Here is a 27043-nt window from a genome sequence, read left to right on the forward strand (position 1 = left end):
TACTTTATAGAGGGTAGAGGCTAAAGCCAGAGAAGTAGAGAAGATGGCCTCTAAGTTCCATTCAGCTTTTCCTGACTGGGCTGTGAGAAGCCAAAGGGAAGCTCTTGGAAAAGAAGGAAAAAGAGGGCTCCTCTATTCTTCAGGTTTTCTGGCTAGGATATGTGAAAGGGAGTAGGGGGGAGGGAGAGAGGGACAGAAGGAGAGAGGAGGGAAGGGAAGGAGAAGGAAAGAAGAGAGAGGTAGAATGGAGAAAGGGAGGGAGAAGAGAGGAGAGAGGGAGGAGAGAGCAGGAGAGAAATAGAGAGACAGAGACAGAGAGGAAGAGGAGAGAGGCAGGGGAAGGGAGAGATGGAGGGAATGAGGGAGAGACAGAGAACATACTCTAGATAAGAGTAGGATTGTGTGAGCTGCTGGGAAACTATTTCTGGGACAACTTTTGTGGAAATATTTCCCAGTCTGAAGAATCATTGAAGTCTTTGTTGGGAAATTAGGGAGGGGTGTGTGTGTGTGTGTGTGTGTGTGTGTGTGTGTGTGTGTGTGTGTGTGTGTGTGCGCATGTACCCCTCCAGCACATGTGGGTTCATGTGTGTATGTAGGGGGGAGGGTATATGTGTCTTAACAGAATAATTTCATGGCCAGCAAAATTACCCCTGCCCTGTGTCCTCTGTGAACAACTATTTTTAGGCTACAACCTTTCATGTGGTTGCATGATGTGGATTTTATAAAAGCATTTATAATGTGTTTCATATGGTGTGTGGAGTCCTGGTGAAACGACTTTGGGGCTAAAGCTAAGGCAAGGCAATGACAGGAAAGAAGAGATTTTTGGAGGAAGTTCCATGAAGGAGTAAAAATCCCTGAAATGAGAGTCAGGAGAGCTGGATTCAGGTCTTTGGTCTTCTGCTCTGTGTGGAACTCTGGACAAATCACTCTGGGCCTTGGGTTCTTCCTACTTTAAAGGGGAAGTTTTGGGTCCCAAAGCCTGAAAACCTAATGCGATCTTCCAGAATGAGAAAGGTGAGAGGCCTGTTATCTTTTGTTGCCGTGGTCAGACCATATATAGAATTTTAAAAATCCAATTTAAGGGGACACAGTGACAACCTGGCATGTGTCCAGAGGAGGGCAATTGAGGATGCTTGTTATCCAAGGATCAAGTTTGACCCAGGGTTGTGGGGTTGGGAGGAGTTGTTGGCAACAAAGTTTTCTTCAAGTGTTTGAAGAGATATCATGGTAAAGGAGGACTAGATTTGTTCTTGTTCTGCTTGGTCCCAGATCACAGAACTGAAAGTTGCAGAGAGAGATTTAGGGTCAACAAAAGGAAACAACTGGAGCTGTCCAAAAATAAAATAGTGAGCTTCCAGTGACAGCAACGAGAGATCTTCAGTGGATAGCCACTTGGGGATTGTTATTCAGGTAAGAATTGGACTAGATAAAAAAAAAATAGCTGACATTTATATGTTTTAAAGTTGTTTTTTTTAAAGGTGTCCATCCTACATACATTTGGTCATTACAACAGATCTCTGTGGTCAGTACTCTAAGATGCTATGACCTCCATTTTATAGAAATTGAGACTCAGAATGTTTAGGATACTTGCTCATAATCACAGAGATATTAAGAATAAATATTGAGATACATTTCCAGACCTCTCCTGACTCAAAACACAGCCTTCTTCCTCATCCTTCCCATTGCCTTTGGGACAGCTTCCCTATTAGATGATGCCAGGCACCTTCCAACTCTGAGATTCCATTATTCTGTGCCTAAAAGACCATTGAGATCCCTTCTGTTCTTACATTTCTAGAGTTCCATGGTTGTCTCTTGACTATATCTTTGGCTCTTTTCATTACTTTGGGAGTTCCCTTCTCAGTTTCTTTCCATTCCTAACAACCAGAGAAATAATTCTGAGGGATCAGCTTTCTCTCAACAACACCAAAATAATAGCAATTATATAATAATAATAATTCCTGATATTTCCATACTGATCTATATTTTCCAACACACTTTCATATCCAGATCATGTGAGACTCAAAACAGCTAGAGGGAATTGATGTAATTATGACCATTTGACAGATAAGGAAATTGAGGCACAGAGAGGCTAACCACTTTGCCCAAAACTACCCCGAGAACTGGTAGCCAAGCTGAGGCATTCATACTCCTGGCCTCCCTCCACCATATTAGAATTCATCCCTCCAGCTGGGGATGACTCCCAACACATTGGGAGTGGGATGTGAAATATATTAAAAACAGTTCTTAATAGGAAATGGGAGTTTTCTGGGAAGCAATGTTTTATCACCATCAAAATGTAATCAGCATTTGCCAAGTAAACAAAGCTATTCTTGCTAACAGAGAGTGGAGGTCACCAAATACCCAGCCTTGAACCATGTTCCACTCCTTCCTCCCACACCAAGGAGATTCTTATAAATAAAGTCCTTTGGAGGGACTGTGTGATGTCAGCCATCCCTCTCTCCCATTCTCCATGCTAGGTCTGTACATTTTCCACTCACTGATGCCTTTTCCATAGAGGATTTCACTGAAGCTAAAGATAACAGGGAACACTGAGCAGAGAATGCTCTGGGAGGTGTTTGAGGGCCTTATTTGAAAATGCTGAATGTCTCCCTACTCCAGTTTTTAGGGAGTTCTCTCTGAAAAGGCAGGGGCTCACAGAGGAAATGGGTTCAACCAGCCCAGAAAGAAGTAGAACTCTGTTCTAGATTTTGTCAGTCTAATTTATGTCAGCAGGCGACCCCCAAAACTTCGAACCAATAATTCACCTAAGTGGTCTATTTGGATGGAATTAACTGGCCATTAATTGTGTCAATAACCTTTAAAGTGTGAATGGGCTGGAGATATTTTCAGAAGTTTGAGTTTACTAATAGCTCCTCACCCAGAGCCAGGAAGGATTTTCAAAATCATAGAATATCAAAGTTGGGAAGAACATTAGAGACCATCTAATTCAACCCCTTCATTGTACAGATGGGGAAAGTAATCCACCCAAGGTCACAGTTAATTAGCTTAATTAATGCTGATCTCATGTAGCTGACATCTCAAGGGTCACCCAGCAGGCTGGTCAGGCATAAACCCTCATACTTTGTGGTGTAGAGATTAGTTTCCCAAGGAGAACTTTCTATGGGAAATCTATGGACAACACATGGATTTTAGAGTTCTGCCTAGACCAGCAGCCAAATGAAAACATAATTTCTAGGTTGCATTAGTACTAATGACTCCAGAAACAAGAGTGGAACGTTCCTCATTAGCTATAAGAAAAGAAGTTCAATTGCAGAATAGTGAGATGAGAAATGGATTAAATACATAAAGACCTGAGTTTGAATATTGTCTTTTCCATTATCCAGCTGTGTGACCTTGGAGAAGTCTCCTCTCTGGGTCTCAATTTCTTCATTTATAAAATGAATCTACACCATCCTTTCTATTCTAAATCTGTAACCCCAAATCTTGGCATGGGCATATGTGGGTGGTTGGTGTCATAAATCTTTCCCTGACTTAATTGACAACTTCTGGATTAGGCTTTATAATAACAGATTATACATGAAACTCTTGTTTTAGAAAATGAATTAACTAAACATCTTTGAATGAGACTATCCAAAACCCCTCCATTTTTTAAGGACAAAAACACAGTTACAATTAGACTCAGAACACTCCCACTGTAGGACAGCAAATACTTACGCCTTAACTGTAGCCTGTTTCCTGTGAAGGAAACATTCATTGACTTTTGCACCAGCCAGAGGGCTTGTAAGGATGTTTCTGTTCTATTGCCATTAACTGGGCAAACCAGGGCTCCAGGCAATAAGTTGCAGAGACAGTGCTGACCTGTATTGGTAAAGGTTCCCTATCCCATGGAAATGCTAAGTCTATTCTGATTCCCTCTCCTTGCCATCATTAATGCTACTATCTTCATTTTACAAAAGAGAAAAATAAGTTTCAGAAAGGGGAAAAAACTTGCTTATGGCCACATAGATAGTTAAAAGTAATCATTTCTACTTAACTATCACACCATTGTTAAGTGTTAAGGGGCAAACATATCTGCAAATATGCCCAGAGGTCTAATAGCACGAAAACTATTTAAGGTAGTATCTTTATATATAGTAGAAGTGTTCTTGAAAAAGATATGTATAGAGGGCAGCTATCTAGCTCACTGAATTGAAAGCTGAGCCCAGAGATGGGAGGTTCTGGGTTCAAATTTGACTTCAGAAACTTCCTAGCTGTGTGACCTTGGGCAAGTCACTTAACCCCCCATTGCCTAGACCTCACTGCTCTTCTGCCTTGGAATTAATACTGTGTATTGAAGAGTTAAAAAAACCCACCACATTTATAAATAATAACTATACTCTTTGACACCAATACCCGAAGAATATCAAATGCAAAGGGAAAAATCTCATGTATACATAAATATTTATAGCAGCATTTAAAAAAGAACTAGAAAAAAAAGTGTATGCCCATTAATTGGAGAATGGGTGAACAGAATAAAAAGTAATGGAATAAATACTGCACTGGAAAATGAATGAATATGAAAAATTCAAAAAGTTGAAAAAGGCTTATACGTGGAAAATAAGACATTCAGAACTAAGAGTACAACTGGTGAGATTTGTATGAGTAAGATTTTCAGAATCAGGAGAAAAATAACATAAAGGACAACAAAATTGAAAGACTGAATTCTAATCCATGCAGTGACCAATTATGATCTGGGGAGATTGATGGTGAGACATTGCCTCCCAAATCTTGGCAAATGCCTGGTAGGCTCGAGGCACAGAATGAGGCATACATACCTTGACAGGCAGGCCCAATATATTGGTTTGTTTTGCTTGACTGTACTTAGAGGGACTTATGGGCTATGGGGAGGAGTGCGGGAGGAAGAGGTAGAAAGTCAGTGGAAGTGACAATATATTAAAAAAAAGAGCAATAAAATATTTTAACGGTTATGTATAAATCAATAAACTCTCACAAAACAAAGGGACATATTGTTAGTCCAAATAACTCTTGGGTATGTTTGCTTAATTGTTTTTTCTAGGAAGGAATGATGGAGTGAGGTGGTTTGGTTGTTAGAAAGGGACTGATGTTTTAAAACAAAATGTACCAAAAAAATTTTGTGTGTAAATAAGACTTTTGCAAATTGATCTGTGGCAATAAGATCTTAAGCTTTTCCAGTCTCTAGGCCATTTAGAAAACCCTAGAGTTCCAGGACACCCACATACACTATATATTCTATGCTGGATGCCGAGAGAGAGAGAGACCACATTTAGATGAGACACGACCCCTGCCCATGTAGAGAGCAAACAATTTAGAAGAGGGATGTGCCACACAGACAGTGAACATTATAACAGGAACATTATAACCTAAGTACATTGGCAATAAATACAAAACATTGGTGATAAGGATTCAGAAATGGGCATGGAACCTCTTTACCCCTAATACTCACACAAAAAAGAATGCAAAAGCAAAACAAGAGCATGGCTCTCCCAAAATGAATATGGAAAACTAAACTTGACCTGAGTTTTTCAGCATCCATTGAGGCTAGAGCTTGCCAGCCTGATGTGATCCCTTGATTCCTAATCACATCTGTTCTCATGCCCTCACCCACTCACAGCAATCCCTGTAGCTTTCTTGGACTAGCCTCACCTGGACTGCTAAACCTGCCTGGTCTAGTTTGGATTGCTCCATCCAGAAAAGCTGGACTACCAAATTTATTGAATATTCCCTGTCATCTCCTGCCTCTGGGCCTTTGTTCATGCCATCTTCTTTGCCTAGAATAGCCTCCCTCTTCTTCTGCCTGCTGGATTCCCAAGTGTCCTTTAAAGTCCTATCCAAATGCCACTTCTCCCTTCCCCTTGAAGTCTTCCCCAAATTCGACATCAAAAACCATCACTGCAAGGGAAACTGGGTGGCTCAGTGGATTGAGAGTGAGGACCAGAGATGGGAGGTCCTTGATTCAAATCTGGCCTCAGCCACTTCCTAGCTGTGTGACTCTGGGCAAGTCACTTAACCCCCATGGAGACACAGTATTGATTCTAAGACAGAAGTTAAGGGTTTAAAAAAACAAAAACAAACAAACAAACAAAACCCCACTGCTATGAATCATTAATGTACTTAACATGTATTATTCTGTATTACAGTTCTGCCTCTGATGGGCATAATAACGCTGTACTAGAGTATATGCTCTACATGGGTGGAGGCTTCAGCTTATCTAAACCTGATGTCTTTCCTGGCACCCAACACACAGAGGACATTCATTAAGTATTTGTTGAACTTTAATTGAATTCCAATTGGTTAACCAGATTTATACTCTGACTTAATATACTAACTCTTCTTTGGACAGAATATTCACTGCTCCTCCCCATGCATTTGTTTTGGACCCTGATGCTAGCTCCCAACTGGGCTCCCTGAGTCTCAGTAGAAGTTTTCAACTGCTGCTTGTCTTTGAGCATATATAACAAGTGGCAGAAATAAAAAGTGTGGCACTGTCCCATAACAAGAATTTATTAGTGTTTGACTCTACCAGAATTCTGGGTTTTAGACAAAGTACCGTCACTAATTTGCTGCATGATCTTTGACAAATCTTTGTGGGTCTCAGTTCCTTCATCCATAAAATGGGAATAATGATGTGTAACTGACATCGAAGAACTGTGACAAGAAACAGATAAGAAAATGTTTGTGAAAACTCTTGAGAAGTTCAGAATACACTTCTGTAACATCCTTCTCTCTAGCTGCAAACAATTATTTTTAAGAAACTCCACTTGACCTTGTTAGCTTTTCTAGCTACTATTATTTCTCTTTTTTCTTCTTGAATATCTAGTTGAAGCTATTGCTTTCTCTCCCTGGTCACTACTTCCTTTTTCAATCCCTTAAAATCTGGCCTTTGTTTCTTTTACTTAACAGGAGGCTGCTCTCTCTAAGGGCATCTATATCTATCTATCTATCTATCTATCTATCTATCTATCTATCACCTCTTTCTTGCCCAGACTTATGACCTTTGTTCAGAATTCATCATTCTTGATCTTTCAGTGGCATTTGAAGCTATTAACCACTTCCTCCTCCATACTTTTTTGCTCCATTGCATCCTTGACCCGGTATTGTTTCATCAGCCTCTTTGTTATTCAAGAACTAAATGATATAGTTATGTTCCCTTTATAGAGCAGGAAACTGGGGCCAAGAGAAGCTGACTGCTTTGTCTAAAGTCACACAGTGAACTGGTGGCCAAGTTGAGGCATTCAATTCTTGGCCCTGGGGATTGTTTCAGCCAGGTGGATGAGGAATGGAATAGAAGTTAGGATGATGGGGTAAAATGTAGGGGAGAATGGGATGGGATAGGAGATCTATCTATCTATCTATCTATCTATCTATCTATCTATCTGTCTGTCTATCCGCCCATCCGCCCATCCGTCCGTCCATTCATCCATCTGTCTGTCTAAAACCTTTACCTACTTAAGGCAGAAGGGCTAGGCATTTAAGTGTCTGAGGCTGTATTTGAACCCAAGGCTTCTCAACTCTAGGCCTGGAGCTCTTCCAACTTGCTACCTAGTTGCTCCAGAATAGGAAATGTATTAAAAACAGCTCTCAGTAATGAGACTTTTCTGGGCAGCAATATTTGCTTACTACATAAAGTCTGAACTAGTTAACATGGCATTCAAGGTCTTCCACAGTCTGGCCCCACAATGTCTTATCATTTGCCCATTAGCTTCTCTACATATCTACCTATCTCACAGGGTTGTTGTGAAGAAAGTGCCCAGCAAACTTTAAAGGATCATAAAAATATGTGTTAAAATTATCCTTTTTTTTTGTATTCAAACATTACTCTCTTGCACCTCTAAACTCATTCCTGTCTTTTTTGCTTATATAGCTTTGCTGATGTAATTTCCCCAGCTTGAAGAGCTCTCCTATTTTTCACCTCGCAAAATCCTACTCTTTCTACTCACAGCTCCAGTCTTTTTTCTTCCAGGAAGCCCTCCTTGACTACACTGGCCCTTTTTGAGCTTTCCCTTCTCTGAATTTCTAACACAACAGAAAGCACCACACCAGATTAGCCTCTAGCATTTTCAAATCCTGTCTCCCCAGGCAGACAGGAGCTGCTAATCGTTGTATTAAGCCCTGGCTTCACATCTAGCACCATGCTTGGCTATTGTAGTGGAAGAGAAGGGAAAGACAAAAGACGATCTAGTACCTGCTCATGAAGATATGAGGCAAGATTATTATAACCATTTTTGCTGCTAACAACCTTGAGGCCCTTGTAGCCACTGCCCTAAGGGAGAAAGGGTTTCAGGGAATTTGGGGCCCCATACTTTTGTTACATGAATGATTATCTCCTAATGTCACTGTTTGGATTTTGGGATATTGAATATGCTTATGGGTGGGATGGAGACAGAGGAAGAACTACTTCAATTTATTTTTAGCCTCCGGAGCTTAGATATATAAACTTACCTGTTTTTAGAAAATATGACAACCAAGCAATGTGCTATATTGGCTTGAACACTAGGTCAAGACAAGAGGTCCAGGGTTCAAATCTGGTCTCAGACACTTCCTAGCTAGGTGACTCTAGGCAAGACACTGCTTAGTCTTTACTGATCTTCTGCCTTGGGACCAATGCATTGTATTGATTCTAAGGTAAGGGTTAAAAAAAAATTTTTTTTTAAAACAGCACTGTACTAGTAGTCTGGAGACCGGAGTTCAAGATGTACCCCTATTCAAGACCTATCCTGTGTGTCTTCAGAGACAAGTCTCAATCTCTCTGGTTTTCTAGTTTCCTATCTGTAAGGAGAGGGATGTTGGATTAAATGACTTCTAAAGTTCCTTTTTCCTCCCAAACAGTCTGTGGATTTGTGGGATTGAAACATGCAAATGTCTGCATGATCACAAGGTGTGACAGGATGGCACTAGAGAAAAAGTACCAGGCTGAAGAGTGTATAAAACTGATCACATCGATGGGGGAAGGGCCCTAGGAGTTGGAATCTTGAGGAAGAGAAGACTCAGGCTGGTAGAGGAGTTGCTCTCTCTCAGTTTTGAGAAGTCAAAGAGAGAGGGTGAAAAAAAGACTTTCTCCTGAGGGTTACCCACTTTTCCTGCTGGTGCCTGGAAATCCTTCCCTCCAACATTTCCCAATTGAAGGGACTTTCTGAAGAGAAACCTGAGCAGACTTTACCTCAGCTCCTATTGCCCAGGGGTGAGTCAACCTGACTTTCTCTCAGGGGGCTCAGGCTGCCAAGTTCCCTCCAAACTCGAGGAGGGAGGAAAAGGGTTTTAGATCCCCTTTCCCCACTTCCCTTTCCCATACTTCCTTGTTAGTTATTCCTTTGTATTACCTTGATTGAGTTGACATTAAAATAGTTATCTTTTCCCCAAGCTGAGTATGAGTGAACAGATCACTTTGGTCTCAAGTAGTGGAAGGGGGATAAGAGGGACAAGAGAAAATCGAGGAAAGCAGCTTTAGCTAAGGAGGGAAGGCAGAAGGGGGAAAATCTTCAAACCCCCTCTCCTCTCTTTAAGCCAACGCTAAACATCAGCTGTTTCCCCTGAACCCCACTTTGAGAAGGGAAGTTCTTCACTCTTTCCCCTCTCAATACTGAAAGTCTTAAGCCTCCTCTGCTACAACTTAACCTCCTCTTTTAATAATACAAAGGTAACGAGGTAAAACATCTGCTTCCTAAAACAAATGTCTTAATTGAAAACTTCCCAGGACATCCTTAATCACAAAGGATACTTTATAGCTTTAAGGACAAAAGGAAGCTTCTGGATACTTATAGGGACAGGTATCATCCCATGCTACTGAAAAAGTGCCAGCCCAGCTTCTTTAGGTTGCCCCATGAGGTTGCTCTGATCCAGCCAATTAGTAACATCTTTTATCCAATAATTACTTTGACAACGAAGTTTCTAGAGACATGTTTAACCCTCACCTACATTTCTTTAGAAGAATGCCATTAGTTCTTTAATTATCTCTGGGAAAAGACTTCAGAACTTCAACTTCAGTAGCTGGATGTCTGAAAGTGATAGGACTTTCTCCAATCTGGGATTTTCTCTAGGTGAGACCTAAAGGTCTTAAAATTCCTACCCATTTACATGTGATCCACCTGGAGCTTAGGTCAAAGAAATAAAACAACCATGAAAGCATTGCCAAAGCAGACAGTCCAAGGAAAAGGAGAGTTTGGCAGATCAAGAGCAATGGAATAAATACCAATGCTACCCCTCATATCTGCACACTTTCACATCTATTCTCTTATTTGAACCTTCTTGTGAGGAAGGCAGGGCAGGGACTATTCTCCACATTTGAAAGATGAGGAAACTGAGGCCCAGAGGAAATTAGTAGTTCCTCTTCTTTTTTAAATCTCTCTGTCATCACCTATTTTCTTCTCTTGAAGAGTAAAAAATGACCCTCTTCCTTAGAAAGGTTAACACTTTCACTCTTACTCTTGATTCCATTTGCTGTCTCTGCTGGAAAGTTATTCTGGCATTAAACCCTGTGAGAACTTCCTTCATATACTGTATTAATTCCTACATATCAGAGAGAAGTATTGTGTATGCCCTGGTCTGGGATCTGGGTTGGAGATATCATCTAATCTTCTGCTTTTTGCATTTTCTTTGTCCTTGGGAATCCCAAGGAATGTCTTCCTTACTAACAGAATTTGTTTAATAATTGAAGGGGACAAAAGTTCTTTTCCTGTGTATGGATTCTCCCGGAAGTAGATATGAGGAGGGGTAGATAGGTTGATGGGTCACCCTAATTAGCCTAATTAGATGGGTCACACTAATTAAATATGTGGTGGAATGGCAAAAGGAGGGACTGAATAATGAGTTCCTAAAAATCTACTTATTAGGCTGTCTAGCCCACCTTGGTTTGTCCTTGGTTGCAAGAGAACCATAGAGACCCATATTACTTCATTGATTATGATGGTGGTCTAACCAATAAATCTGATATAATCAATAAACTTATATTCTTACCTGAAAATAAGTCTCTTGAGATAATTATAATCACACCTCTATACCTTAAATATCTTCAATCTCTTCCTTGTTATTAGTTTCTTTTCCTCTTTCATGCTCAGTTCTCTCTAGCCCTAAAATAAAATATCCCCTCTCCTTGACCCTCCATATCGTTCAATATACCATCCTTTTACTTTCTTCTTTTTCCACAATAAACTTTCACAAAGTTCATATTGTTGCCTTTTCCCTCACCATCCATCCATTTTTCAACCTGTAGCAATCTGACTTCCAATCATTCTAAGAAAACAATGATTTCTGAGGTCACTAATGGCTGAATCTAATGGCTTTTTATCCTTATTCTTCCCGATATTTTGAAAACATTTGACATTGCTGACTCCCTTCTCAATGTTATCTCATTCATCACTGCTGTTTTTCTGTACTCTTGTGAATCTCCAGCTATTCTCTCCAGCTTTTACTAATTAACCATTTTGTGTTTCCTAGCAGTCTTTGACCCTTTTCTCTTACTTTCCCCTTCAGCAATTTCATCTACTTCTCTGACTTCTGTGATCATTTTTGTGTAAATAACTTCCCAATCTACATCATATATCAGTTTTAGGGCTTGAAGAGAGCTGGGAGACCAGTTGGTCCAAATCCCTTCATTTTCCAAATGAGGATCCTAAGACCCAGAAAAGGTAGTGCTAGTAGTTACAAGCACTTAAGAGTTTTTTAAAATACATTTCATACTTTCTGACATTTGCTTCTCCAACAGTAGTTCTGGGAGAGAGATAGGGTTATTATCACACCATTTTACAGATGAAGAAATAACCTCAGAGAACTTAAGAGATGTGCCCAAACTCATGTAGTGTTGCTTTCTTTTCATCTATCCGTTTGGATATCCCCAGCTGCCTGCTAGAAATATACTTTTCCCAACCATACCTCAAATTCATTGTGTCTAAAGCTAAACTCATCAACTTTTCTTCAAAACTTGCCTCCTATCCTCCCAACTCCCCATTTATCTTGATGGCACCACTATCCTCCCAAAGAGTCAGACTCAAAAATCTCATCATCTTGGACAAAGTCCATGGGGTTTTCTTGGCAAATTTCAGTGCAGTGGTTTACTGTTTTCTTCTCTAGTGTGTTCCCAGATGAGGAACAGAGGCAAATAGGCTAAGTGATTTGCCTGGGGGTGGAGGCAGATAGGAAGTGTCTGGGGATGAATTTGAACTCCCATATTCCTGACTCTTGGCCTGTTTTACCACCTAGCTTCCAACATCTAATTAATTGCCAAATCTTATTAAATCTACCTCTGGAGCATCTCTTGAGTCCATCCTTTTGCCTTCATATTGCCACTGCGCTAGTTCAGACCCATATCGTTTCAGCCTATACTATAGCATTAAATTTCTAATTGGTCACCCTGCCTATAATCTTGTTTCTTCTCCAATCTACCCACAGTAAAGCTACCTGGATAACCTTTCTAATGCCCTGCTCAGAACATGTTGCTTCTTTATTCAAAACTATTCAGTAGCTCCCTACTCCCTACTAAATGTAGCATAAATCCTGGATTCTGACACCCAAGACTTTCTACAATCTGGTCCTAGTCTATATTCCCAGCCCTCTTCATACTACTCTACTTTATGGAATCTATTTTGCAGCCAAAAAGAGGTGGTTAACCTTAATGGTTCTCTTCTCACTTTCTTCTATCTCTATTTTCTTACTCATACTATGCTTGAAAAGGAATCTCTTGCCTCTCCTCATCTCTGTTTGGTACCATCATTTAATAATGGTATATACATATAGCACTTTAAGATTTGTTAGGTAATTTATATATATTAACTCTTTTGATCCTGATTTCCCTCATTTCCAACTTCTCCTTCAAGTTTTTCTTATAGTACTTTGCTTGAATATCTCCTCTGCACTTAGCTCACTTTCTTGGGCATCATCATTATTTGTGAATGCCTGTCTTCTATTATGCTATAAGCTCCTTGAGAATAGGAAGTATGTATCTGTATCTCCAGTGCTAGCAGGACCCCTGTACAGAGGCACTTATTTATGGAAATGAAAATAAGAATCACCCTACTCTCTCCATGTGTCTTGGCAAAAGCTAGGGAAAGACTCCTGAAAGTGAATTGATGGGCCACGGGTCTGAGCCTTCCTGGGTACTGAGGTAAATGTCTCTCCTTCCCAGAGCCTAAGGATGAAGAGGCAGTCTTAGGGACAGGGTCAGACCTTCTAGTTAGAAGAGTCCTAGTCAGGAAGTCCATTTGGAATGCTAGAAAGCTACTGAGTGATTATATTCTTTTTTATTGTTGTTGAAACCCTTACCTTTCATGTTAGAATCAATACTATGTATGGCTTCCAAGGCAGAAGAGTAGTAAGGGCTAGGCAATGGGGGTTAAGTGACTTGCCCAGGGTCACACAGCTAGGAAGTGTCTGAGGTCACATTTGAACCCAGGACCTCTGAGGAACCTAACTGTCCCCAATTAACTATTTTAAAATCCCTGACTTCATAGCAAGACTGGCAACCATACAAGACCCCTTTCATCTGCCTCTGGCCATTTAGAGAAAGGAAACTTTTGCCTCTGAGGAGGTATTTCTGAATGCCTCAGATTTAGGGGGTTCTGTGGAGCTGCCATCTATTTCCTTTTCTCACAGAGACCAGGGTCTCAGGAGTCTTTGTTTCTTGGCTTTCTCAGGTCATAAGTGGATGATTGTAGCTAAAGAAGCATTTAGTCCTGGAGCAGATATAATGGTACAGGAATCAGGGAGCTCTGGAGTATTGTGTCACACATATGGCTACTGATAGAGTGTTGGGGCTGGAGTCAGGAAGAACTGAGTTCAAATCTGACTTCAGACATTCACTAGCAGTATGACCCTAAAAAAGTAATTTAATTGCTGTCTGCCTCAATTTTCTCAACTAGAAAATAAGGATAATAACAATCTACCTTGCAGGGCTGTTGTGAAAATCAAATGAGAGAATATTTATAAAGCACTTAGTACAATGCCTGGCACATAAAAACAATCTTGCTATGACAATGAAGTACTTATGAGACAGAGGCAACCAAGCACAGTTGCTCCCTCCTCTTTGGGACAGGGGAATGATGGGCTCTGTGCCTGCACATGTCTAGGCAGTGTTCCTATCTACTAAGACCTTCTCTCCTCATGGACAGGAGAGAGAAATATTTTCTTTTCCATAAGTCCTTTTCTTCCCATAAACTGCTTCTGGTACCTCCTTGTACTTCAGTTTGCACATTTGTAACATGAAGGAAATGGACAAGACAATGGATTGGAAAGATCTAAATAGTTTTGTAGCTCTTGGTACATGGTTCAAAATCTCTTGGTAGAATCTAATGTAATGGACTTCTCTACAATTCTGAGGGACTTATGAGAAAGAACACCATCCACATACAGAGGAAGAACTGTGGGAGTAGAAACACAAAAGAAAAACAACTGCTTGATCACTTGGGTCAATGGGGATATGATTGGGGATGTAGACTCTAAATGATCACCCTAATGCCTATTAATAATATGGAAATAGGTCTTGATCAATGACAACATGTAAAACCCAGTGGAATTACTTGTTGGCTGTGGGACAGGGATGGGAGGAGGGGAAGGAAAGAACATGAATCTTATAACCATGGAAAAACATTCTAAATTAATTAGTTAAATAAAAATTTCCAAATTAAAAAAAAAAAAAGATCTCTAGGTAGAAAGATTGACCAGTAGCACCTTAGTGTGCCTATTCCCCAAAGTCCCACCAAAAAAAGGCAAAATATAAGTGACCAAAACTCATGTTGAAAAAATTGTGGGAATTGACACCAAGATTTGCAGAACTCTTCAAAATCTTCCTCGTGCATTTTTTGTCCATGTAATTTCCTTTGAAAGAGAGACTATAAGAATAATAATGTAATAAATAAATACCCTTTACAAGGTATGTTAAGCATATGAAGAAGTGCTTTCATCATAGTTAGTTTGAATATTATTATATCTAAGTTTCAGAGAAATTAAGTGTCTTTCACACTGTCACAAAACAGTGGCAGGGCCAGGATTTGACATTTGATCTCTCTCCTAACCTCAAATTCAGTTTTCAGCCATTTCAGATGGGATTCAAGCTTGAGTATGAAGGTTTGGAACAAGATAAAAGTACACCTTGGATTGCCAGGAATATTTTCCTTCACCCTGGAAAAATTGGATAAATACCTTTTGGTTATATTCTCATTGTTTTTGTTATTGACATCCTGTTGAATACAACTGTGTTATACATCTCCATTTTTTTTTTAATGTTAAAAAGTTACCCAACCTACTCCTTCAAGGAAAGAGGCAGTTGTGATGAGTGGAAAAGAAAATATTCCCCTCTCCTGTTCATAAGTACTGGATGAAGTTGGATGAACTAGGCATTAAGACCTAATTAACCAGATTGGTACCATGAAGGAATTTCCCAGAGTTTCTATTGTAAATGTTCATTTCCAAGACCCAGGTAATCTAGGTGAAGACTTGTCTGAGCTTGTAATGTCATCTGTAAAAGTTCTTGTCTTTACTCTTTTAGCTTCCCTTCCCAACCTCATTTCCCAACAATCCCCAGTGCCATAAGGGGAATTATTTAACTTTCCATACTTTGAATATAAACTAATTGCTCTGCTGGCCATAGTTGACAGTTTGTGAACTACCTTGCACATGATGCTCCATCTCCCTTCTCTTTTTCCTTTGCATTGAACTTTCTTCATTCCTGGCTTTCTTCATTCTTTTCTCCAACTCTTAAATTTTTCTTGGCTTCATTCTAGACTCAGTTCAAATCCCACCTTCTGTGGAAGGCTTTTTCTAGTCCTGTTTTTCCCTCCCAATAAACGCACACACTCCTCTCAGGTTGACTTCCAGTTTCTATGAATATCACCAATATGTATCTAATTATTGCATAATGCCTCTCCCATTAGAATGTGAGCTCCTTTAAGACAAGAACTACCCACCCCACTCCTCTATAACCCTAGAGCTTAGGATAGTTTCTGGAACATAGTAAGTATGTAATAAATGACTTGACTAGCTTGGAATTTGTATGAAACAAGTCTGATTGTTTCTCCTTAGACCAAAAAGTGATACCCAAGTGAATACAAAGCTAGATTCTTCAAAGCTCTTTGCAGCCAAGGAAATGAAGACATTCTGGAAATACATTCTAGATTATGTAAATCACATTTTTTTAAGTTATAGGAGGATGATGAAGTAAAGCTATATTCAACTGGTTAACAACCTCCTCTGTCTGTTTCCCTCCCCTCATTTCTGCTTGTCAAATCTACTCATTTTTGAAGATTCCACCAGCTTTAAGCCCTACCTTTTCCATGAAGAATTTGGGAAGATCCTCTGAGCCCCCACAGCACTGTATTTGTACTTATCTTAGATAAACCTACTACATTCTACCTTGTGTGTAAGTCTTATTTGTTATGATCAAGATTAGCTGATTGATTGATCAAATAATTAAGATGGTCTCTCTGTCACTCCCAATTAGATTCAGTTCACCCTCCTAAGGCAACTTTGTGGTTCCTCACTTCACTATAATGGTGTTGGATTTCATATGGACACACATCAGTTAAAGCCTTACTGCCTGCGCTCAAACAATCCACCAGATAACTTCCTCAATAGGAGGAAGCATATACCATCATGCCCAATCAGATAAAACTGAACCGACTGAACAACAGCAACAATACCAAGCTCAATTTGAATTTATATGAGAGATACAAGGATAGTTCAGAACTGGGAAAATAATCAACATAATTAATTCATCATGTTAAAAACAAAAACATACAAAACCAGTTATCTCAATAGATGTAGAAAAATTTTTCTTTCACAAAATTCAATACTCTTTTATACTAAAAATCCTACAAAGTATATGAATAGAGAGACGTTTTATATCATAAAAAAGTATCTATCTAAAACAAAAGCAAGTACCACATGCAGTGAGGACACATAAGAAAATTTCCCAGGAAATATAGGAGTAGATCAAGCATGCTCACTTTCCCCACTATTATTTGGTATAATTCTAGCAATAGCAATAAAACAAGAGGAAGAAATTAAAGGTGTCAAGACTGGCAAGGAAACAAAGCTCTCGCCATTTTCTGATAGCATGTTAGTATATTCAGACAATCCTAGTGAATCAGAAAGATACTAAACCACTAATAGTTACAGTAAAGTTGCAGGATGCAAAGTAAAGCCTCAAAAATTGACAGATTTATTATATAATAACAACAAAAGTCAAGAGGTAATAATACAAAGGGAAATGCCATTCAAAATAACTACAAAATACACAAAGTATTTGGGGATCAATCTGCCAAAGGACACAAACTACTTGAATAGATTAAATTACAAAGTGTTCCTTAAAGAAATAAAGAACACTTACATAGCTAGAATAATATTTAGTGCTGATAGCTGGACTGTACCAATATAATAATGACAAAACTACCAAAGTTAATTTACAGTTTTAATGCTATGATGATTGAACTATCAAAGGGATACTTTACAAAACTTGATAAAATAGTAATAAATTCCATTTGAAGAAACAAAAAAATCAAGAACATGAAGGGAAATAGCACTTCTAGACTTCAAACTATATTACAAAACAGCAAGCATCAAAACAATTCAATATTGAAGAATAGAGAAATATTAAGTAGTTCAACAGAATAAGCCAGATAAGGGAGAATCAGAAACACAGGAACTCAAAAACACCTGTGTTCAATAAACAGGAAAACATAAATTACTTAGTAAAGAAGTCTCTATTTGATAAAAACCACTAGAAAAACTAGAAAGTGGTGTGGCAAAATTGGACTTGGACTAACATCTAAAGCAATATTCCACAATAAAATCTAAATGGACATATAGCATTAATATTAAAGATCATATCATAAAAAATTAGAAGATGAGCAGATCATATACCATTTACAGTTTGGGGGTAGGAGATCTTAACAAAACAAGGGATAAAGGCAATTATAAAAAATGTTAAAATATATTGATAATAGTCTCTGTGTATATATCAATTTGCTATCTGTCTTTTTCTCTAAATATATGTAAAAATCATGGATTATGAGACATAAAAGCTTCTGCACAAAAATAAAGCATCTAGGTTAAGAAGGAAAGTGGTTAAGAGGGAAGAAAAAAATCTTTGCTTCAAATTTTTCAGGTAAAGTTTTAGAATCCCACATACATACATATATGTACATATCTATTTAAAAGATGTTTAATACCAAAAGTAAAAGAATAATGAACAAACAGTTCTCAAAAGAAGAACTGTAAGCTATTTACAATGTTCTGAATCATTAGGAGTAAGAGAAATGGAGATCAAAATAATCCTGAGGTTGGTGGAACTATAATTTTGGAAAACAATTTGGAATTATACAAATAAAGTGACAAAAATGCCAATATCTTTTGACCCAGAGACTCTACTACTAGACTTATCCTTCAAGGTTATTGATAATAAGAAATGGAAAAATATAATTGAATACAGATAAGCATGGAAAAATCTACTGCACTGATGCAAACTGAAGTAAACAGCCAAGAAAACAGCATACATAGTGATTATGACAATGTAAATGGAAAGAACAATCAAAATAAGCAAAAGCGAATGCTGAAAGATAACAAAGAACAAGCATTCTACCAAAGAAGAGAAATTAGAAGACACCCCCAATCGAAGCCTTTGCTAAAGTGATAGGTCTGCAGTACTTTATATATTTCTAAGCTTTTTTGATATATTGATGAGTTTTTCCAAATTTTTCTCTTATTTTTACTTGGAGATATTATTTGTTATATAGGATGGCTCTCTGGAAGAAGGAGGGAAAGGGATACTGAGATTCTAAAAATACAAATCAATAAAAATGTATTTTAACAAAGATTTTGATAATTCTGAAGTAAACAGTTTCAGTAGTAGGGTAGGAAACAGCTTATAAGTGGTTGAGAAGTGACTAGGGGATGAGTAAGAAAAGGGTGAGAATAGAGGATATCTATGTCTGTCATGAAAAAAGAAAAGATATAAGATGTTAGCACAAGGATAATGCAAAGTCAAGCAAATGGATTTTCTTCTTTTTTTAAACAAATGGGGTAGAGCCCAGCATGTTTGTAGCCAATCAGGAAAGTGTTGGTAGATAGGGAGAGCCTGCAATTGAGTGGAAGAAAATCTAACAGAGAGATATGAGGTATTCCCTGAAATCAGATACTTGAGTGTCTTCCCCTTTCAGCAGATTACAGCCACCCAGACTATTGTGTGAACTTGAGGTCCCTATTTGCTGTAGCCACCTTCCAAACATCAAGAAATATCCTTTCAGTATAAGATGCTCAGCTCCCCTGTAGCAAAAGGAGTATGTAGAGAGCTGACCTCCTTTTAAGATCAGTCTCCATCTCTTGTCTTCAGATGCCTTCATTAGAAGGAGGAACTATGAGGATATCCTGCCAGATAAATGGAAGGTTTTCCTTTGCACAAGATCAACATGCTATATTCACCCAAATGTCAATGATCTTTGCCAGCTCTATCTCCTCTCTTTGGCCAGAGTCAGGAAGAAAGACATATAAGAGATGGCTACTAGACTGGACTAACTAAAGATTTTCTGTAAGCTTACTTCACTATACTTAACAAGGCATGAAAATTCAAATGGCATAGAAAAAGCAACTTTATCCGGAATTCTCTTTCTTATTGGAAGAGGAAGGGGAGGGAATAAACATTTATGTAATGCCTACTATGTGCCAGAGGCTCTGCTTAGCACTCTATAAATATTATCTCAATTTAATCCTCAAAACTACCCTGCAAGGTTATTATCTCTGTCTTAAAGCTGAGGAAACTGAGGTAAAGGTTAATTGATTTACCCAGGGCCACACAGCTCTCAAGTATATAAGGCTGTATTTGAACTTGGGCTTCCTGACTCCAGGCACAGTGCTCTATCCACTAAATCACTGCTTCTCAAGAGTGACAGGTTAGTTACATGTAATTGAGGAAATTAAATATCTGAATAAAAAATAAAGTGACAGATTAATAAAAAGCTGAATGCTTTCAAAAAATATCTCTGTCCCATTTAAATAAAGCCTAAGATGATCAGCCAGTCATCATTCAACCCCATTTGAATAGCAACTTGCTTTCAACAGTATGTGGATTTTAATGTATTAAGTTTGTTTAATAAATTTAAGCATTTGAGTCTAATATTAGACTCTAGATTCTTATTCTAGAGCTTATCCTAGATTTACCCCATACCTGCTTTACATACTCTTCCTTTCATACTTCTTGTTCACTCTTTTTTAGTGGTGACCTTCACTTCTTAGATTCAATGTCTCTCTTTGCCTGATGCCTGTCCAGATCCAGAATCTCAGATAAGAAGTCCCTACTTTTCTCCTCCTTTCCTCCTGACCTTTATGAATAGGCAGGGTAAAAAGAGACATATAAGAAGTATGTAGGAAGATGTCCTCACCTATTTATCTCTGCAAGAAGATACCAGGGTTGGAGATAAATGGCTCAGCGTATTGAGATTGGGGTCTAAAGTTAGGAAATCTGGTTTAACCATTCTGGAATTTTGGAATTATGCCCAAAGGGCGCTAAAAGACTGTCTGCCCTTTGATCCAGCCATACCACTGCTGGGTTTGTACCCCAAAGAGATAATAAGGAAAAAGACTTGTACAAGAATATTTACAGTTGTGCTCTTTGCAGTGGCAAAAAAATTGGAAAATGGGGGGGGGGTTGTCTATTGATTGGGGAATGGCTGAACAAATTGTGATATTTGGTGGTGATGGACTAGTACTCTGCTGTAAGGAATGATGAACTGGAGGATTTCTATATGAACTGGAATGACCTCCAGGAATTGATGTAGAGGAAAATGAACAGAACCAAGAGAACATTGTACTCAGAAACTGAAAGATTGTGACACAATCAAATGTAACAGACCTTTCAACTAGTAGCAATGCAATGATCCAGGACAATTCTGAGAAACTTATGAGAAAGAACGCTATCCACAACCACACAAAGAACTGTGGGAGCAGAAACACAGAAGAAAAACATAGGATTGATCATGTGGCTTGATGGGGATATGATTAGGGTTTTAATGTTAAAAGATCACTCTATTGCAAATATGAATAACATGGAAATAGGTTTTGAACAATGATAAATGTATAACCCAGTAGAATTTTTTGTTAGCTCTGGATGGTGGGAGGGAAGAGGGTTGGAAAAATCATGAATCATATAACCATGGAAAAATATTCTAAATAAAAAAAAAATTTAAGACAGGAAGTCCTGGACTCAAATCTGGCCTCAGACACTTCCTGGCGATATGACCCTAGACAAGTCACTTAACCCCATTGCCTTTCCACTCTTCTGTCTTAGAACCAATACACCATATTGATTCTAAGTTGGAAAGTAGGGGTTTAAAAAAAAAAGAGAGGATACAGGGAAGGGCTGTGGGGAAGAGTGCAGGAATTTGCTGATGGATGCCCTGACAAAATGTCTCATTTAAAAGACAAATGAGAAAACTAGAAGTATGGAGAGGCCTGGCAGGAAGAGGCCTCTCCTTAAGCCCTTTCTCTTTCATTGTTTCCCCTAGTGGAGATTCACAGACAGACCCCAGAGAGGCCACAGATTCACAGAATCATTCTTTTAGATACAGAAAGGCTCTTATTTGTCTTTCAATTATGAAGAGGACTAATGGCTTCATGAGGTGATGACTTGTGCATGAATTGAATTTAAGTGAGTCAGCATTGTGCAAAGTCGACAGCCTCACTCTCTCTTCCAGAATCAAAGGCCAGCGGCAGGACAAAAGTCAGGATGACAGACTCAGGATACAGTGGATGATCTTGGTATCTTCAATGTCTGACCAAGCTCTAAAGCACTCCACAGCACCTATTTTAGTCATCTTCATGGCTATTGGAACAAACTGTTCTCATTCACCCATTCAATTGTGGGAAGTTTTCACCCCACTAACTCACTGATGTGTTGTAGCCCATTGGTTACCCTCAACCCGGGTTAGCCCATCTGCCAAGATGGTTTACTGGGGTGTGGCTGCTGCAGATACTACAGTTTCTTGGAGCCAAGGGTGAGAGTTGAATGCCAAGTCAAAACCAAAGGAGTATGGATGTTCAAGGAGAAATAGCATCTCTTGTGTGAGGGCTTGCTGAGCCCCTTTCAGAGTTGATCATCCACCTTTGGAAAGATCTAAGAAGCCATTTGTAAAACCTTTTCAGTTTGATATTGAAGAAAGTAAGACCCAGACAAGTTCGGTCCAAGGTTATACAGGCAACATTTGAACTCAGATCCTACAATGCCAAATACAGGGTACTGTGAGCCAAGATTTTTTCAGAAAAAGCTTGTGAAACTAATCCTACTTGCCTTCGCATATTTTTAATTGTGTAATCTTTTATTACTGATTACTCTATACAAATCTGATTTTTAAAAAAATGATAAAGACTATAACTTACTTTTCAAGAATACACCAATATGGGTGGCAGCTGGGTGGCTCAGTGGATTGAGAGTCAGGCCTAGAGACAGGAGGTCCTAGGTTCAAATGTGGCCTCAGACACTTCCCAGCTGTGTGACTCTGGGCAAGTCACTTAAACCCCATTGCCTAGCCCTTACCGCTCTTCTGCCTTAGAGCCAATACATAGTATTGACTCCAAGATGGAAGATAAGTGTTTTATTAAAAAAAAAAAAAGAATACACCAATATGCCTCTCACCAATTCTCTTTGTTTAAAGCCCTTACCTCCACCCCATCTTAGAATCAATACTGTGTATTGATTGCAAGGCAGAAGATCAGTAAGCGTTAGGCAATAAGGGTTAAATAGCTTACCCAGGATCTAAGAAGTGTCCTGAGCCATTTGAATCCTTTGCCTTCACATATTTACAGGAGTCACCTTTCCAACAGGTTTAGAATCTGTGCTGCTGAGATGAATCAATAAGACGAATTGTCTGTGTCTATGTGTGTACATCCACATTAGGGGTACCGTTCCAAAGAAGAGCTTTCTTAGAGGCAATATTCTAAACCTAAGCTCAACTAGAAATTGTGCACTAAGTTAGGCAGCATCCTCAGGACATCATGTGTCCTGGTGGAGGGGACAACTTCAATTTCCTAAGCATAGCAAGAGAGAGCACTGAAGTTAGCATAACCTGAATTGTACCCTTTAACATCTGCGTCACCTTAGTTAAGTTCCTTAACTTTTTTGAGAGCTCAGTTTTATCATCTGCAAATTAAGATGTTGGACTAGATAACCTCAGAATCAATTCTGGCTCTAAATATGTGATTTGATTATTGAATTTTGGCGATAGAGAGAAGAATGGTATTTCTTTCTAAAGGCTAATAGTAAGCTTGGTTTTTCATCCTAATCAGTAGAAAGGAGATAGAAACCCACTTGCTATTCAGTGTTCTAATCTAATGCTTTAAGAAGTCTTGACTTTAGTAGTTGGGAAGACCTCAGTCTCATTGGGCAGTCATGGCTCTAACATGACCTTTCTCATTCTGTGATTTTTCTAACAATTGCTAACATTTTTATATCTCTTTAAGGGCAGCTAGGTGGTACAATGGATAGAGTGCTAGGTTTAGAATCAGAAAAATTCATTTTCATGAGTTCAAATCTGGCCTCAGACACTTACTGGCTATGTGACTCTGGGAAAGTCACTTAATTCTGTTTGTTTCAGTTTCTTCATCTATAAAATGAGCTGGAGAAGGATCTTTGCCAAGAACACCCCAAATGGGTTCACAAAGAGTCAGACCTGACTGAACAAATTAAGGTTTGTAAAGTATCTCACATATTATCTTATTTCTCCCTCAATAGTTTTGTCAGGTCAGGACTATAGTTATTATTGAATTTCCATTTTACAGATTACAAAACAAGCTTGGAGATAAAGTGATTTGCCTGTGATCACACAAAACAGGATTGGAAGCAAGGTCATATCTGACTCTTGGTCCAAGTGCTCTTGCCACTGCACAAAATCACCTTCTTGTTCATGTTATTCCTTTAGATAATCTATCTAATGCACAGGAAATTTCTAGCATTAAAAAAACCCCAAACATATACCATTCATAGAATCATAGAATACATAATATTCGAGTAAATAGAGATTAACAGCACCTTGAGCCAACTATATTTTTATAAATGGGAAACAGAGAAACAAAGTAGGATCTATCCAAGGCTATACAGTGTACTGATGGACTGAGGATGAGAATCCTAGGTTCCTGACTTCCATTACTCTGATACAGGCATTCTTTTAAAGAAAAGTCAATCAAATAACTAGGATTTAAGTAGTTGTACCATTGTGTCAAAGCTACCAGAGTGGTTTGCCATTTCCTTCTCTGGTTCATGTTACAGATGAGGAAATTGAGGCAAACAGGGTTAAGTGACTGATCAAGGTCACATAATATTAAGTGTCGGAGGCCAGATTTGAACTCAGATTTAAGATCTTCCTGATTCAAAGCCCAGCCTTCTAGCCATTACGCCATCTAACTGCCCAAGGACTGAAGTTAGTATTATGACAATGGTGTTTTGAAATTGTATGGTACACATGACTTTCACACATTTTTGTGTCTATATCCACAGTAACACTTTAATAACTGGAATGGTATGGAGGCAAAGAGGAAAGTAGGGAATGGTCCGTAGTATGTGTATACATATGTAGTCTATAGTATATACCCACTTCAATTACATATATACATATATACACTTAGTTCTCTTTCTATTATATTTAACTCAAACTAGACTAATATTGCTAACCACCTAAAGGTCTAGAAAAGAAAAATCTTTCACTTGTATGCAAACAGTGTTTCTAAAATGTTTCTTGATGGTTAGATACACTGAGCTCTGGTTGTCAGACCTCTTTTACTCTCTGGATGGATCATTTTGTATGGGGATGGGGGTGGGAGGTAGAGACCTACAGTTTCATTGGCAAAAGGAACTCCTTAATGAATAAATTCTCCCAACCAAGGTATGCCAAACACTTTCTCTGTACCTTGGGGTCTCAGAGTTATCCTGAGCATTGCGAGATTAAATGATTGCCAATTTATGTCAGAGGAGCTTGATTCTAGGGCTTCTTTGCATATACTCCCTACTACCTCTTGAATTTGTTGCATCTGCCTAGGAGAAAGTAAGCTCTGTGAGGGCTTTCACTGTTTAGTTTTTGTCTTTGTATCCCTATCACCAAGCAGAGTGTCTTGTTTCAGTCATAATCACCATTTGGTGGTTCCTTGTATTGAAATAAAAATAGTTTAAACATTCCCCCCATAATCTTATTTACATTATCAGTTCCTTCAGGATCACAGATAAAATCCTCTGGTTTTCAAAATTCTCTGTATCCTCACCCCTCCTATCTTTCTAATCTTATACCACACACTCCATCTTTTACTCCATACTCAGTGATTCAAGAATGTTGATGTCCTTGCTCTTTCTCACATAAGACACCCCACTTTCCAGTTCTAGGCAATTTCTCTGGCTGCCTCCTGTGCCTAGAATATGTGCTCTCTTCATGTCTATCTCCTAGCCTCGCTGGCTTCTTTCAAATCTCAGCTAAGATTTCATCTTTTACAAAAAGCCTTTCCAGATTTCTCCTAATGCTAGTGCTTCTTCTCTCTGTTAAAGATATTTCATTTATCCTGATTGTATATATATATATTTGTACATAATTTATGATCTATGAGATACCTTAGAGTAGAACTAATGTTTTGCCTTTTTAAAAAATAAATGCTTGTCAACCAACATTTCTCTCTGAAGACAATTTACTTGTTCAGGCTAAAGAAGGGTGAAAGTCACCCTATGCTCTTCTGAATGATGATGACTAATGCCAAATTAGTGGAGTCTGATTAATGAGATTTTATTGTACAATGTGACAATCGGGCATACACCCATTTTAAGAAAACATGGTCTATGGTGATCTAAATGTCCAAAAAAGGAAAAATTAGGAAATGATCTAAGAATATTTCTGAAGATTCTTAGTTATTAAAGGTTCTGCTGCCAAATTCCTTTAAACAACAAGCTTCCTTGGTGCATTACAAATAGGAATCAATTTATGAAATTTTATATAGAATCTTCAGGAAAATATACATTATGCCAAGATAAGTTCATGTATGAAAAGTGAGTTGATAAGGTGAAGAGCTGGAAGACACTTTAGAGACAACCTTCTAGTTCTTTTGCAAATGAGAAAATTGAGACCCAAGTGATTCATCCCAAATCAAGAGTAGTAAGTAGCATAGCTCAGCTTTTACAGTGGAAGTATTTCATATCAATGCATACCCAAAGATACTTTAAAATATTAAACAAATCCTCTCTGCCACAAGAAACCCATACATACAGATTCCAATTCCTAGATAACTACATAGGAATGGAAGATGGACGGGGGTGGGGGTTGCTATTTTCACAAATTAGCTGCTCTAAAAAAATAATCCAATTACCAATGAAGAAACAGTAAAGGAAGATAGGGGGAATGAAATTTGCCTCAGAAGGGTCCCTCACAGAAACACACACATACACACTTGTATGCTGAGCATATATGGTATATTTTCCAGGTGTCCCCAAACAGAGCAGCCAGCTGGCCTAGTCTGGGTGCCCTAACACTGAGGGGAAAGGGTGTGTTCTTGGCAGAAGCCTTCTGCCATAATAGCTGGGCTCCTGGCAGACTCTGGCTCTCACCCTGCTGTTTTGCACATCTCTGAAGCTATACTCAAATCAAAGATTCCACTGTAAGTACTAATGCCTGCACAGACATAGCAGGAACTGTTCCTTTCTCCTCCAGTCTCCACCCCCCCCCCAATTTATCAAAGCAACTCCATCAGAAAGCCAAGTTTCTCAGAATGCAAAATTCCTCAAAGCCTATAAATTGTAATTTATAAAACCTTTTTAGTTTCAGAAATGATAAAAGTAACTCCCTGTTTTAATTCTGGTCCTGCTGAGTGGGGCTAGGAAAGAATTCATTCTTTCATTGGAATTTTTAATCGCCTTGCTTGGCACAACACCTCAGCCCTGCTCAAACCTTCAAAGACTTAGATGGATCCTGACTTTGGAACTGAAGTAAAACTTTCTGACTTGTTTAGCCCCAGCGGTCTCACTAGAATAGGACCTCTGTGTGTGAAAGCCGAGATGATTAGTAAAATAAGACGACTCCGGACAAACTCTTAAATCCCTGTACAGAAAGTTGTATGATTTGGA

The 27043-nt window shown here is 38.7% G+C and overlaps 1 protein-coding gene across 11 annotated transcripts in view; it reads right to left on the reverse strand.

The window, feature by feature from the left end:
- TCF7 (transcription factor 7) overlaps positions 1 to 27043 on the reverse strand; it is a 120371-nt gene that overhangs the window by 91216 nt on the left and 2112 nt on the right. The window lies entirely within an intron of this gene.

This window comes from Monodelphis domestica, chromosome 1 (assembly GCF_027887165.1).
Source record: "Monodelphis domestica isolate mMonDom1 chromosome 1, mMonDom1.pri, whole genome shotgun sequence".
Lineage (NCBI taxonomy): Eukaryota > Metazoa > Chordata > Mammalia > Didelphimorphia > Didelphidae > Monodelphis > Monodelphis domestica.